The sequence below is a fragment of the Octopus sinensis genome, linkage group LG19 (genome assembly GCF_006345805.1).
Source record: "Octopus sinensis linkage group LG19, ASM634580v1, whole genome shotgun sequence".
Lineage (NCBI taxonomy): Eukaryota > Metazoa > Mollusca > Cephalopoda > Octopoda > Octopodidae > Octopus > Octopus sinensis.
Window position 1 is genome coordinate 27,158,223 of NC_043015.1, and position 12,500 is coordinate 27,170,722.

The 12,500-nt window shown below is 37.2% G+C and overlaps 1 long non-coding RNA gene across 1 annotated transcript in view; it reads left to right on the forward strand.

Annotated features, from left to right (window-relative positions):
- Positions 1-11,329, forward strand: part of LOC118767142 — a 12,846-nt gene extending 1,517 nt beyond the window's left edge. The window contains exons 2-3 of the long non-coding RNA XR_005003041.1: positions 3,179-3,196; positions 11,207-11,329. This is a non-coding gene — a long non-coding RNA (uncharacterized LOC118767142). The remainder of the gene's footprint in view (positions 1-3,178; positions 3,197-11,206) is intronic.
- The last annotated feature ends 1,171 nt before the right edge of the window (positions 11,330-12,500 follow it).

A 12,500-nucleotide genomic window follows, 5' to 3' on the forward strand; every position in this document is an offset into this window, starting at 1 on the left:
TATATATATATATATACATATCTCTTTCTCTTTTTTTTTCACTTTTACTTGTTTCAGTTATTTGACTGCGGCCATGCTGGAGCACCGCCTTTAGTCGAGCAAATCGACCTCGGGACTTATTCTTTGTAAGCCCAGTACTTATTCTATCGGTCTCTTTTGCCGAACCGCTAGGTGACGGGGACGTAAACACACCAGCATCTGTTGTCAAGCAATCCTAGGGAGACAAACACAAACACACAAACACATACACATACATACATATACATATATACATATATACGACGGGCTTCTTTCAGTTTCCGTCTACCAAATCCACTCACAAGGCATTGGTCAGCCCGGGGCTATAGCAGAAGACAGTTGCCCAAGATGCCACGCAGTGGGACTGAACCCGGAACCATGTGGCTGGTTAGCAAGCTACTTACCACACAGTCACTCCTGCGCTTATGCCACTCCTGCGGCTATATATATAGTATATATATAATATGTGTGTATGTGTGTAGATGTATGTGTATTTATATATATGTGCGTATATGTGTGAGTGTGTGCGTGTAGATATATGTGTATGTATGTATATATATGTACATATAACTATCTATCTATCTATATATATATATATATATATCATATAATATCTTTTATACATGAGTATTATATTTAAATGTATGCAGTGTACCATTATATATACATGTCTACATACACACACACATAAACACACACTCACACACGTATATATAGTAATAGAGACAACCATCCACAAATATATCTACACAATATAAAATAATATATATGTATATATATATATATGTATATATACATATAAATACAAATATATATATATATTATATACATATATTATATATATATTATATATATACTATATATATACATATTTATATACACATATATATATATTCATACACGTATACATATTCATACATATGTGTATATATATACATACTCCACACGCATATGTCTATACACACACACACACAGATATATATCACAGTTAAAGAATAACATGAAAAGAATTTCGTAATAACATTTCATGAATTTTAACGATATTTTTTGTGTTTATGTTGTTGTCCTTCTTTGCTGGTTTTTTATTGCTATTGTTTGTCTTTTCTTGTTTTATTTTGCCACATAATGTGACTCGTCAGTGGAAAACAATAGCAGCAACACATACAACAACAACGAAAGTTTAATAACATCATCATCATCAATAGCACCATGTACAACATCACCAATATAAACGTCAACAACAACAACAACGTTAGCAATAACAATATCAACAATGTCAATTACATACGACAGCAGCAGCAGCAGCAGCAGCAGCAGCAACAGTAGCAGCACTAATAACAGGAACCAAAACAACAAAATCAATTGAAACAACAACCACAACTATCGAACCCTCCTTTTTTTCTTCTCCTCTTCCCGCCCCTCTCTCTTCTAGGCTCCCTGTCCTTACTCTCCGTTCCCTTCTTCTCTTCATCTCCCCTTCCCCGTCTCTCTCTCTCTCTTCTAGGCTCCTCTGTACTTACCATTCACTCCCTCTTTCTCTTCCTCTCCCCTCCCCATCTCTCTCTTCCAGGCTTCTTCGTCCTTATTCTCCGTTCCTTCCTTTTCTTCCTTTCCCCCTCCCCTCCCTCTCCTTCTTACAGATTCCCCTATCCTTAATCTCCGTTCCCTCCTCTTCCTTTCCTCGTTTTCCTTCTCTCTGTTCCTCTCTCTCTCTCTCTCTCAGTCTCCCCATATCCTTTCTCTCCCTCTCACCCGTTTCCTATCTTTCTCTCTCTTTCCCTCTTCCTTCCTATTTCATATCTCCTTCTTTCTTTGTCTCTTTTTTTCTTCCTCCATTTCATTCCCTCTTTTCTTCTTTATTTTCTTCTGTCACGGTTGGCCAGGTTTAAAAACTTTTATTTTTTTTCTCTTAGCTTTTTGTTTGACTTTTGTTTATTTTTATTTTATTTATTTATCTTGTTAACTTTTAGCTTTCATCCTTCTGGAATCGATAAAATCGACTGGCATCCTTTCCCCCACCCCACACCCCACACGCAAATATCAGGTCACGTGGTTGACTGGCAGAACCAATAGTGTGTCGGAGAGAAAGGAACCTTGCGTAATCTGTTTCGGTTCTCTCCGTTCTGAGATCAAAAACCTTCAGAGGCCATCCTTACGTCTCTTCCTTTCGGGGTTGATAAAATAAAGCACCGTTCGACGAATAAAGCCAATTTGAGTGATTTGGCCTTTCCCTGTAAATTTCACATCTTGTCACTTGGCTGAAAACAATTATTGTCTTTTACTGTAAACATAATATTTGAAAGATTCTCTGAGGCAGCGAACTGGCAGGATCGTTAGCAACGTCGAACAAAAATTCTTAACGGCATTCGTTTTGGTTTATTACGTTCTGAGTTCAAATCTAGCCGATGTCTAAATTGATCTTCATCCTAGCAAGGTCGATAATGCAAAATACCAAGCAAGCAGTGGGTTTCGTGTAATCAATTTAAACCCTTGGCTTTTAAATCCATTTCCTTCTGTAAAGGACTCATTACACCAATGAGTCATTTGACTATGTACGTTGCAAGTTCAAATAACGTCGGGATTAACTTTGCTTTTAATCGTTGTGGCGTTGATATGATAAAGTATCAGTCAAGCAGTGGGATCAATTGGATCAGTTAACCTCTTCCCTCAAAATTGCTCTCCTTGTTCCTAAATTAGGATCTATTAGTTTTCTGGTGTTGAGAGTGACGTACAGACAGAATGATTCGAGCGTTAGTAGTTCGTCCGACTCCTTATGTTTTGAGTTCATTTCCCGCCGGGATCAACTTTACTTTTCATCCTTCGGGGTTGCGTAAAACAAAATAGCATTCAAGTCCCCAAGACGATGATGTTGACTAAACACTTGACCCCAAAATTGCTGGACTCGTGTCTACATTAAAGACCGTTATTTTCTTATGTTAAACACAGACTTTTGAGCAAATTCCGTTTACAATGCAGCAGCAGCAGCAGCAGTAGTAGTAGTAGTAGTAGTAGTAGTAGTAGTAGTGTAGTAGTAGTAGTAGTAGTAGTAGTAGTAGTAGTAGTAGTAGTAGTGTAGTAGTAGTAGTAGCAGCAGCAGCAGCAGCAGCAGTAGCAGTGGTAGTAGTAGTAGTAGTAGTATGGTAGACGTATTATTGTCGAGTTATTTTCTAAGTTCTGAGTTCAAAATCTTCTTTGAAGTATTTATCTTTTCCACTTCCCTGGGTTTCATAGAATGAAATTCAGTCATGGACTTACCGACATTTTTTAGGAGTGAGGGAGTATTTCTTTATTCATTTTTCTGTTTATTTAACCAAGGAGAGGAGTGTCTCGATGATGGATGCTCCGAGAAGACGGTGACTTAGGAGAATAGTTAGCACGCCAGGAAAAAGGCTTTGCGACATTTCGTCCGTCTTTACGTTCCGAGTTCAAATTCTGCCGAGATCGACTTTGCCTTTCATCTTTTCGGGGTTCCATAAAATAAACAACAGTTGAACACTCGGATCGGTGTAATCGACTTCCTCTTCCTCTCAAATCTGATGTCATTGTGCCAAATTTAGAAACAGTAGTATTAGTAGTAGTAGTAGTAGTAGTAGTAGTAAGGTCTCAGTCCTTTACAAAGACAGAAAAACTGCGGCCGGTGGTGAATGAATCCAAATCTAGAATTCGGTAGTTCACGGGGAGTATACAGTTTCTCCTTTGTCCCCATATTTTCAACTCTGCTCAGGCCCAGGGTGGTAGTAAATGCCAAAGGCTCTAGTTATAGGCTGAACCGAAGAAGATAACCCAAGGCTAAAGTATAAAGAACTCAGAAGATGGCTGACGCCTAGATAGATGTCATACTCGCCCAGGGATGCATAGACATGCTTCGATGCCACGTGAACCCGTTCATTTGCCCCGTGCAACAAAGAAGCTTGGACAAACAAGAGATTAGAAGACTGAATTGCAAATAAGCCAGCGAAAGTCAGTGAGGGATATTTGCTATGGTTCCCCACCCCACAAAAAACATAGTGAATCGTCAAACATTGAAAAAGAGTTTCCTCATCAGCGATATCTGTAAGTAGGAGAATTAAAATTTCACCCTTGCCGGGAAGATGAGGGTCATTGACCTGAGTGATAGTCCTCTTACTCAGGCAACATCTTTTCTGTCATTTCTTCACGTAATAAATAACTACTGACACTGTCTTTCACATCAACACTATGCCCTCGGAGTTGCTTGTTTGTGTCATATTCTTAACAAACACACCCGTAAATTCGTTTCCCAGACCTTCCTTTCACTGAAAGTCAGATGGAGTAAATAGAAAATAACGTATTTTTTTATGATGCTAATAAGTAACATTTGGGCTAAAATTAGCAGCTATATCCCTCTCAAATACCACCGTTTATATATATATATATATATATATATATATATATATATATACATATGTGTATATGTATATTATGTATATATATATATATATATATATATATATATATATATATATATATATATATATAATATATATATATATATATGAGATAATGTAGTCCTTATTGACGATGCCTGAAAAAGAAAAAATGGAATGTGTTCATGGTTGGGATATCTTTGAGCATAAACCTGTCTCGATCATGACTTGAAGTTCGTCAATAACAGTTTCTTTGTTATTGCTATCTTTGTAGTAGTTATTGTTGTTGCCAGACAGTAAAAACATTGCGAGTGAGAGGTGTCAACTGATGCGACAGACCGTGAAACTGTGTATTTGTGCCGTCACAAAATGCCTGATCTTCTCAATTCCGATATTTGGTTATAGATTTAATTTCTTTTGATGAAATATTTTTTGTAGGAAGCAATAAAACTTGCTCTGTCCGCTTGATTTTCCTCTCAATTTTTGGACAGTTTTATCGGAACGGTCTTGTCGCCGCCATTGTGAACAACAGAATAAATAAAATACAAGAATTTTATTTATTTATTTGTTTATTTTTAGAAATATTATTTCTTGTCTGCAGGGTGTCTTTTATCCTTTATTTCTGTTTTTATTTGATAAAAATATTTTTTAAATATTTAAAAAACGTATTTAAAACAGTTGTTTTCCCTCACAAAAATGGTTCTCCGTCGGTTTCGACGCTGAGCGTTCTAAATAGTTGATCAACCAAGCTAGCTACTCATACAGGGTAGAATTAGCATGTTAATGGATGAGTATTCCACAGATACGTGCAGCTTGAACATGAATTATTAATCAGGATCAGATACAATGTGACGAGGCGGACCTTTGAATACAATAATTTGCCAGGCTTCGCCATAGTTTCCGTCGACCTACGTTCACCAACTAAACTTAGATCACGCCGGAGTTAGAGTAAAGAACATTACGATGTCATGCAATAGGATCGAACCCACAACCTCAGGACTGCGATGTGTACTTGTTAACCCTTCAGCCATTTATCCCTCACAGTAATTCAATATGATTTTTAATCGTGACACATCAGATGCTGTAGTTTTAGATACTCCTAAGATTGGATGGATACAGCTGGAATAAGTTTGATTAATGGTCTGTTCGATCAGGGATGACTTAGAACTCGTTAACAGCAAAGGCGAGTCGGGAAAAATGTTTCGCAGCATTCTTCTGATTTTTTATGTATTGAGATAAAATCCATTCCATGTCAACTTTCCAGATCAATAGACACCAGCTATATACTGAGGTCGATGTAATCGATTAGTCCCTCCAACTAAAAGTACCAAATTCGGAAACCCTATATTTTGTAATAACTCTCGGGGTCTTGAATTCGGACAAAAAGAAAAAACAATTTTATTGGAAAGATTCTTTAATCGATGCCATCAACCCCTAGTATTTTACTGGTACTTTTTATTATATTTAACCCAGATATGAAAAACATTGTTGACCACAGGTTCTCATAGCCCCGGGGTCGATAAGTTAGAGACACAATTAAATACTGAGATCGATATAATGGACAAACTTTCTGGCTTGGTACCCATATTACATATAATTATTACTGTACAGAAAAGTTTAACCGAAAACCGAGTTTTGGGATTCCTGTTTTCCAGTCATTTCTGGCGACACCACGTCTTACTTCTTTTCCAAACATGTTTTGATATAAAAACAACTGGCATTGTTTTATTTTCTCGTTTCATTAGATATATTTTTATACTTGTTTGGCAGAACAGAATATATAGAACTCAGCACATTTTATATATATATATATACGCTTATAATTACACACACACATATATATATATATATATATATTATTAGTGAATTGAAGAAATGGAGTTGAACGAAGATTGAACAGAAATCGTTTTATTGCATTCTACACGTGTTTCGAAAGGCACAATTTACCAAATTCCGATTGAATAAGGAGACCATATTGTGTCTTTCTCTTCAGGAAGAAATAGGAAATCCGTTGGAAAAAACAAAAACAGAACAGAGGCGGAGCAAAACAAATCGAACGAGGCTCCTAAGAGCCCATGGCTAAACTGTTTATCAATGTATGTTGAGAACGGGTGGTGGGTGCGTTGAAGATTTTAACGGGTCAGGCAGCGGTCATTCCGGTGGGTGAGAGCACGGAGTGCTTAGATGTTCTTTGTGACCGAGACTAGAGTTCTGACTATTTAAAGAATATTAGGTGTATTATATGGGGCGAGGTAAACTCTACTTAGAAACATGTGTGTGTGTACTGTTCTATATATGCGCAGCCGCAAGTTGGTAAGAGGCGCTACACTCTGGTCACTGCTGAGAAATCCGTCAGGGGGTAGAAAATATTTTATATGTTCGTATGTGCGTTTGATCGCGCGGCCGTCAGTTGGTAAACAGCCCTACACAATGGTCATTGCTGTAAAATCTGTCGGGCGGCAGAAAAATATTTTATGTGTGCGCACACATAAATATTTTTCTGCCGCCCGACAGATTTTACAGCAATGACCATTGTGTAGGGCTGTTTACCAACTGCGGCCGCGCGATCAAACGCACATACGAACATATAAAATATTTTCTACCCCCTGACGGATTTCTCAGCAGTGACCAGAGTGTAGCGCTTCTTACCAACTTGCGGCTGCGCATATATAGAACAGTACACACACACATGTTTCTAAGTAGAGTTTACCTCGCCCCATATAATACACCTAATATTCTTTAAATAGTCAGAACTCTAGTCTCGGTCACAAAGAACATCTAAGCACCCCGTGCTCTCACCCACCGGAATGACCGCTGCCTGACCCGTTAAAATCTTCAACGCACCCACCACCCGTTCTCAACATACATTGATAAACAGTTTGACCATGGGCTCTTAGGAGCCTCGTTCGATTTGTTTTGCTCCGCCTCTGTTCTGTTTTTGTTTTTTCCAACGGATTTCCTATTTCTTCCTGAAGAGAAAGACACAATATGGTCTCCTTATTCAATCGGAATTTGGTAAATTGTGCCTTTCGAAACACGTGTAGAATGCAATAAAACGATTTCTGTTCAATCTTCGTTCAACTCCATTTCTTCAATTCACTAATAATATTAAAATTCAATTATCCGCACCAACGCACGGTTGCAACACCATATGGTTGTACCTCCAACCGTGCTGTCTTCTGCTGTGATTTTTGCTACCAAGGTATCGGTTAAACTTTTGATTAATCTGCAACAAGATTATTCATCTTTCTATTTCACAAAATATATATATATAATATATATATATTATATATATAATATATATATATATATATATATATATATATATATACATATATATATATATGTATGTAGGTATGTATGTATGCATATAAATATATGTATTATGTATGTATATATATATATATAATATATATATATATGTTACGGAGATGTACTTGCATAGCAAGTGATTTGATCTGAGATCGTGCGCTGAAACGAAAACAATTGCAGCGTGGAAGGTGTTTGTAAGCCATTTAAGAAACACACAAAAGCCGTTCGATTCACTTCAACATTTAAGTTTAATTTGTCAAAATATTTTCGTCGCTTTCAGACCGCGACCTGTTCACTGACAAAAATCCGTGCTGCTTTGGAAGCAAAGTTTACTCTTACTAAATCCAAGCTTCTATCAACCTTCTCTAATTACACCCAAAGGCATATACAAGAATGATCAATAAATAAGACCCACGTTCTTGACACCAAAATTAAGAGGGATGCAGCACGGATTTTTGTCAGTGAACAGGTCGCCGTCTTAAAGCGACGAAAATATTTTGACAAATTAAACTTAAATGTTGAAGTGAATCGAACGGCTTTTGTGTGTTTCTTAAATGGCTTACAAACACCTTCCACGCTGCAATTGTATATATATATATATTATATATATATATATATATATATATATATTATATATATATATATATATATTATATATATAATATTATGTATGTATTTATCTATGTATCTATATATGTATATATTAACTTACGTAGATATGTTTCGACCAAAGATTGATCCAGGCCATGTCTAACTTAATAGCACCACCTGAAGGATTATCTAAATCCTGTTTAAGTCAAGTTTTGTTTATGATCCATTCAAGTAGTGAGTTCGTGTTGATTGAGTTGTAACCAAGTATGGGTGGCTTATCCGGTATTCCTTGAAATAAATCTGTCCAGACTCCGTTCAAAGGTGATGGGATCCTTTTCCTCTTTGATCTCTTTTGGGACAATGTTAAACAGGGCAGGGCCTGTTGAGGAAAAGAAATTGTGTCGCAGTGTACCTATATGTTGTGATCCTCAATTGGGCAGGGGACGTATAGCCTGTGGTCCCAGCTTTGGATGGATTTTGAAACTAATGTTCAGGTCATTTGGGTAATATGCTGGCGGTATATTCTTCACAAGGCGGCGAGCTGGCAGAAACGTTAGCACGCCGGGCGAAATTCTTAGCGGTATTTCCTCTGCGTTACGTTGTGAGTTCAAATTCTGCCGAAGTCGACTTTGCCTGTCATCCTTTCGGGGTCGATAAATTAAGTACCAGTTACGCACTGGGGGTCGATGTAATCGACTTAATACCTATGTCTGTCCTTGTTTGTCCGCAGTGTGTTTAGCCCCTTGTGGGTAATAAAGAAATAGGTATATTCTTCACACTGTACAAATGAATTACCGCTCGCGGCGATGCTGGAGTGAGTAGAGTTTCAAGGCTTTAAGGCGATCGCAAAAACCGAGGTCAGTCTTGCCTTCAATTCGTTTACAGAGTGCCCTCTGGGGTAATTCAATCTTCGAGATGTTTTGTTTTGTATGGGGAGACCACAAGAAGCAGTAGGATTCGAGGTATGGCCGTACAAGGGAGGAGAAAAGTGGAATGATGGCACTTGTTCTCTGAACCGGAAGGTTCTTAAGATCCAGGAGCTCATCCTACGAGCTATATCGACTTTAGTGTTGATGTGGGCACTCCAACTGAGATATTTGTCTACAATTATACCAAGGTCTCTGATATTATTAGATGCCGTGAGCGGTTCTCTTGAAGGAAGAGAGTATGGCTATTTTAGTATAGACTTTCTTCCAAAATGCATCAGCTCAAGTTTTCCCTCGTTTAGTTGCATTTTGTTTTTGTCTGCCCATTGACTCATCGCATATAGATCAGACTGGAGTTGAGTTCGGTCTTCTTCTTCATTGGTGATTTACTGGAGCTTAGTGTCATCAGCAAATATGTTCACTTTGCAGTGATTTACGACGCTGGAAAGGTCATTTATGTAAATTATAAAGAGGAGCGGGCCCAAGACAGTCCCCTGAGGGACATCACTGGTGCCTTTTGCTGGGCTTGAGTGGATTCCATAAACCACAACATGTTGTATTCTATTCGGCAGGAAATACTTAATCCAGTGTAGAGGTTTTCCATGGATTCCAATATTTGCCAATTTTGAGAGTAAGATATTATGGTCAACCCTGTCGAACGCTTTACTAAAGTCAAGATATATGACATCAGACTTCGAACCTGTTCCCAAGGCTTTAAGTATATCTTCAATGTGGTCTAAGAGCTATGTTAGACAGGTCTTTCCACAGCGAATGCCATGCTGATTTGCATTTAGGAGTTTGTGGATCTTCAGGAAGTCAGCTATCCTTGATCTTACCACTCTTTAAAACACTTTAATGATGTAGGAGATGAGTAAGATTGGGCGATAGTTGATTGCGAAGGATCTGTTTCCCTGCTTGAAAACTAGGATGACAGACTGGGCTAGGACCTGTTTCAGTATATAATCTGAGTCTAAAGAATTTCTCCAGAGGTTGGTCAGAGGGACTGTAAGTTGGTGTCTACATTCCTTCAGGAGACTAGCGGGGATCTATCAGGGCCTACAGCAGAATAGTATTTGACCTCATTTATTGCTGCTATGATGTCTGAGGCAGTGAAGGTTATATCCGAGATTTTATTTTAGGAATCAACTTCGTTCGCTTCTCTTACGTCAATATCAGTGGGATCACTAAAGACAGAGCAGTATTGTTTCTGCAGTATTTCTGCCATTTCTTTAGCATCGTGTTGGGGAATGCCGTTATCATCGATCAATGGCCCAATGGGTGAGACAGCAGTTCTATGCTTATTTGCATAATAATAGAACAGTTTTGGGTTCTGTTTGATGTTTTTGATTACCCACTGTTCCTCCGCAGCTCTTTAATTTTCAATGGAGGTTTTCATGTCAGTCTGCAGGTGAAGTTTTACACGTGTATATATATATATATATATATATATTATATATATATATATATATATATATGCATGTATGTATGTATGTATGTATGCATGTATATATATATGTGTGTGTATATGTATATATAGAGAGAGAGATAGAGACAGACAGACAGACAGACAGACAGGCAGGCAGACAAAGAAACAGAGATAGATAGTTATTTGAGAGTGATTATCAATCCAGGCCTAATACTTCATAAAGCTCTCTCTCTTTCTCTCTCTCCCCTCTCCCCCTCTCTCTCTCTCCTGGTACACCAAATTAGCAATATTGTTTAGATTAAGTAAAGAACACCGCGTAGTCTTGTGGCAGGATCCAAGTTTATGTTTCATCTCCATTCTGTATTGAAAATCCGTGCTTGTCATCCATTTATACTCGTTTTGACACAAAGTCATATACAAGGGAAGCTTTAAATAATGATCACTAAATACTTTTTCTTTGTTGAAAAACAAAAAAAATGCGTATTCTGATTTGTTCTAACCAAAAATGACTCTGTTGAAAATAGCATTGACTTTTTTTGGGCGTTCAGTTTTTCTCAACCGATCAATCGAGCGATTGAGTAAACCAATCAATAACTAACCTATCACAACTACTGGAAACAGCTGTAAGCCAAATTCACTACAATAAAGAAAAAATATGTAATAATCATCATTTATACATTGTTTTACATATATATATTACATGAAGAATTAACGACCCTCTCTGTCTTATACGCATACGTTTTTCACCTGTCGTTGTTTATTTACAATGCATTTTTTCATTTATATGTATATATATATATATAATATATATATATATATATATATATATATATATATAATCTTATATTCTGTTAAACACTTTGTAGTATGTTGATTAAAGCTCATCCACAGTATTCGGTTACCTAATGTCAACAGTATTGAGGTATATACCACTGGGTTTACGACAGCAATTCCTTTGCGTCCGTAGAATCTTTATAAAAAATATGAGAGACAGAAAATGGAATTCACAAGACGATCGTTTCAAATCATCATGCTTTTGTACCTTACAGGTAAAGATATTGTACAATCACTTGTCATACATTACAGTTGTAGACGCCTCTGCTCAGGTGACTTTTCAAAAAGTACATTGATTTTTACTCGCCGTTTCGCTTATTTTTATAATACATTTTAGTTCCTCATGGAGACGGATAGTATATTACACGAACTAAATGTATTGTTATGAAAATACGCGAAACGGCAAGTAAAAAACAAGGTACTTTGGAAAAGTCACCTGAGCAGACGCATCTGTAACTATAATGCATGATAAGTGATTGTACAACATCTTCACCTGCATGATGGGTAGGAACGCCCGTAGTGTTTTTGAAAAAAGAGTTTCGTGAATTCCATTTTCTGTCTTCCATATTTTTATTTTTATTTTATCTAGTTTCAGCTGACGAGCTGTGGCCATGCTGGGGCACCGCCATATATATATATATATATATGTGTGTGTGTGTGTGTGTGTGTGTGTGTGTGTGTGTGTGTGTGTGTGTGTGTGTGTGTGTGTGTGTGTGTGATGTCTATGCGTGTATTGAGATAGATAGATAGATAAATAGAGAGAGAGAGAGATTGAGAGAAAGAAAGAGAGTTTAAGTCGACAGAAAGTTTACCAAAGTGACTCAACGAGTGAGAGTTCCCTACAAGTAGGAAACTCTCGGCCCTTGAGTCAAATTCTCTGTCGAATAAAAATGTATTTCAATAAGTTTCTTAACCACACAACCATTCCGTTCTTTCTTTCTTACTTTATTTATTTATTTATTTAACCATTATATTTCAACCTCAAAACTTGAAGAAATCATTCCAAAT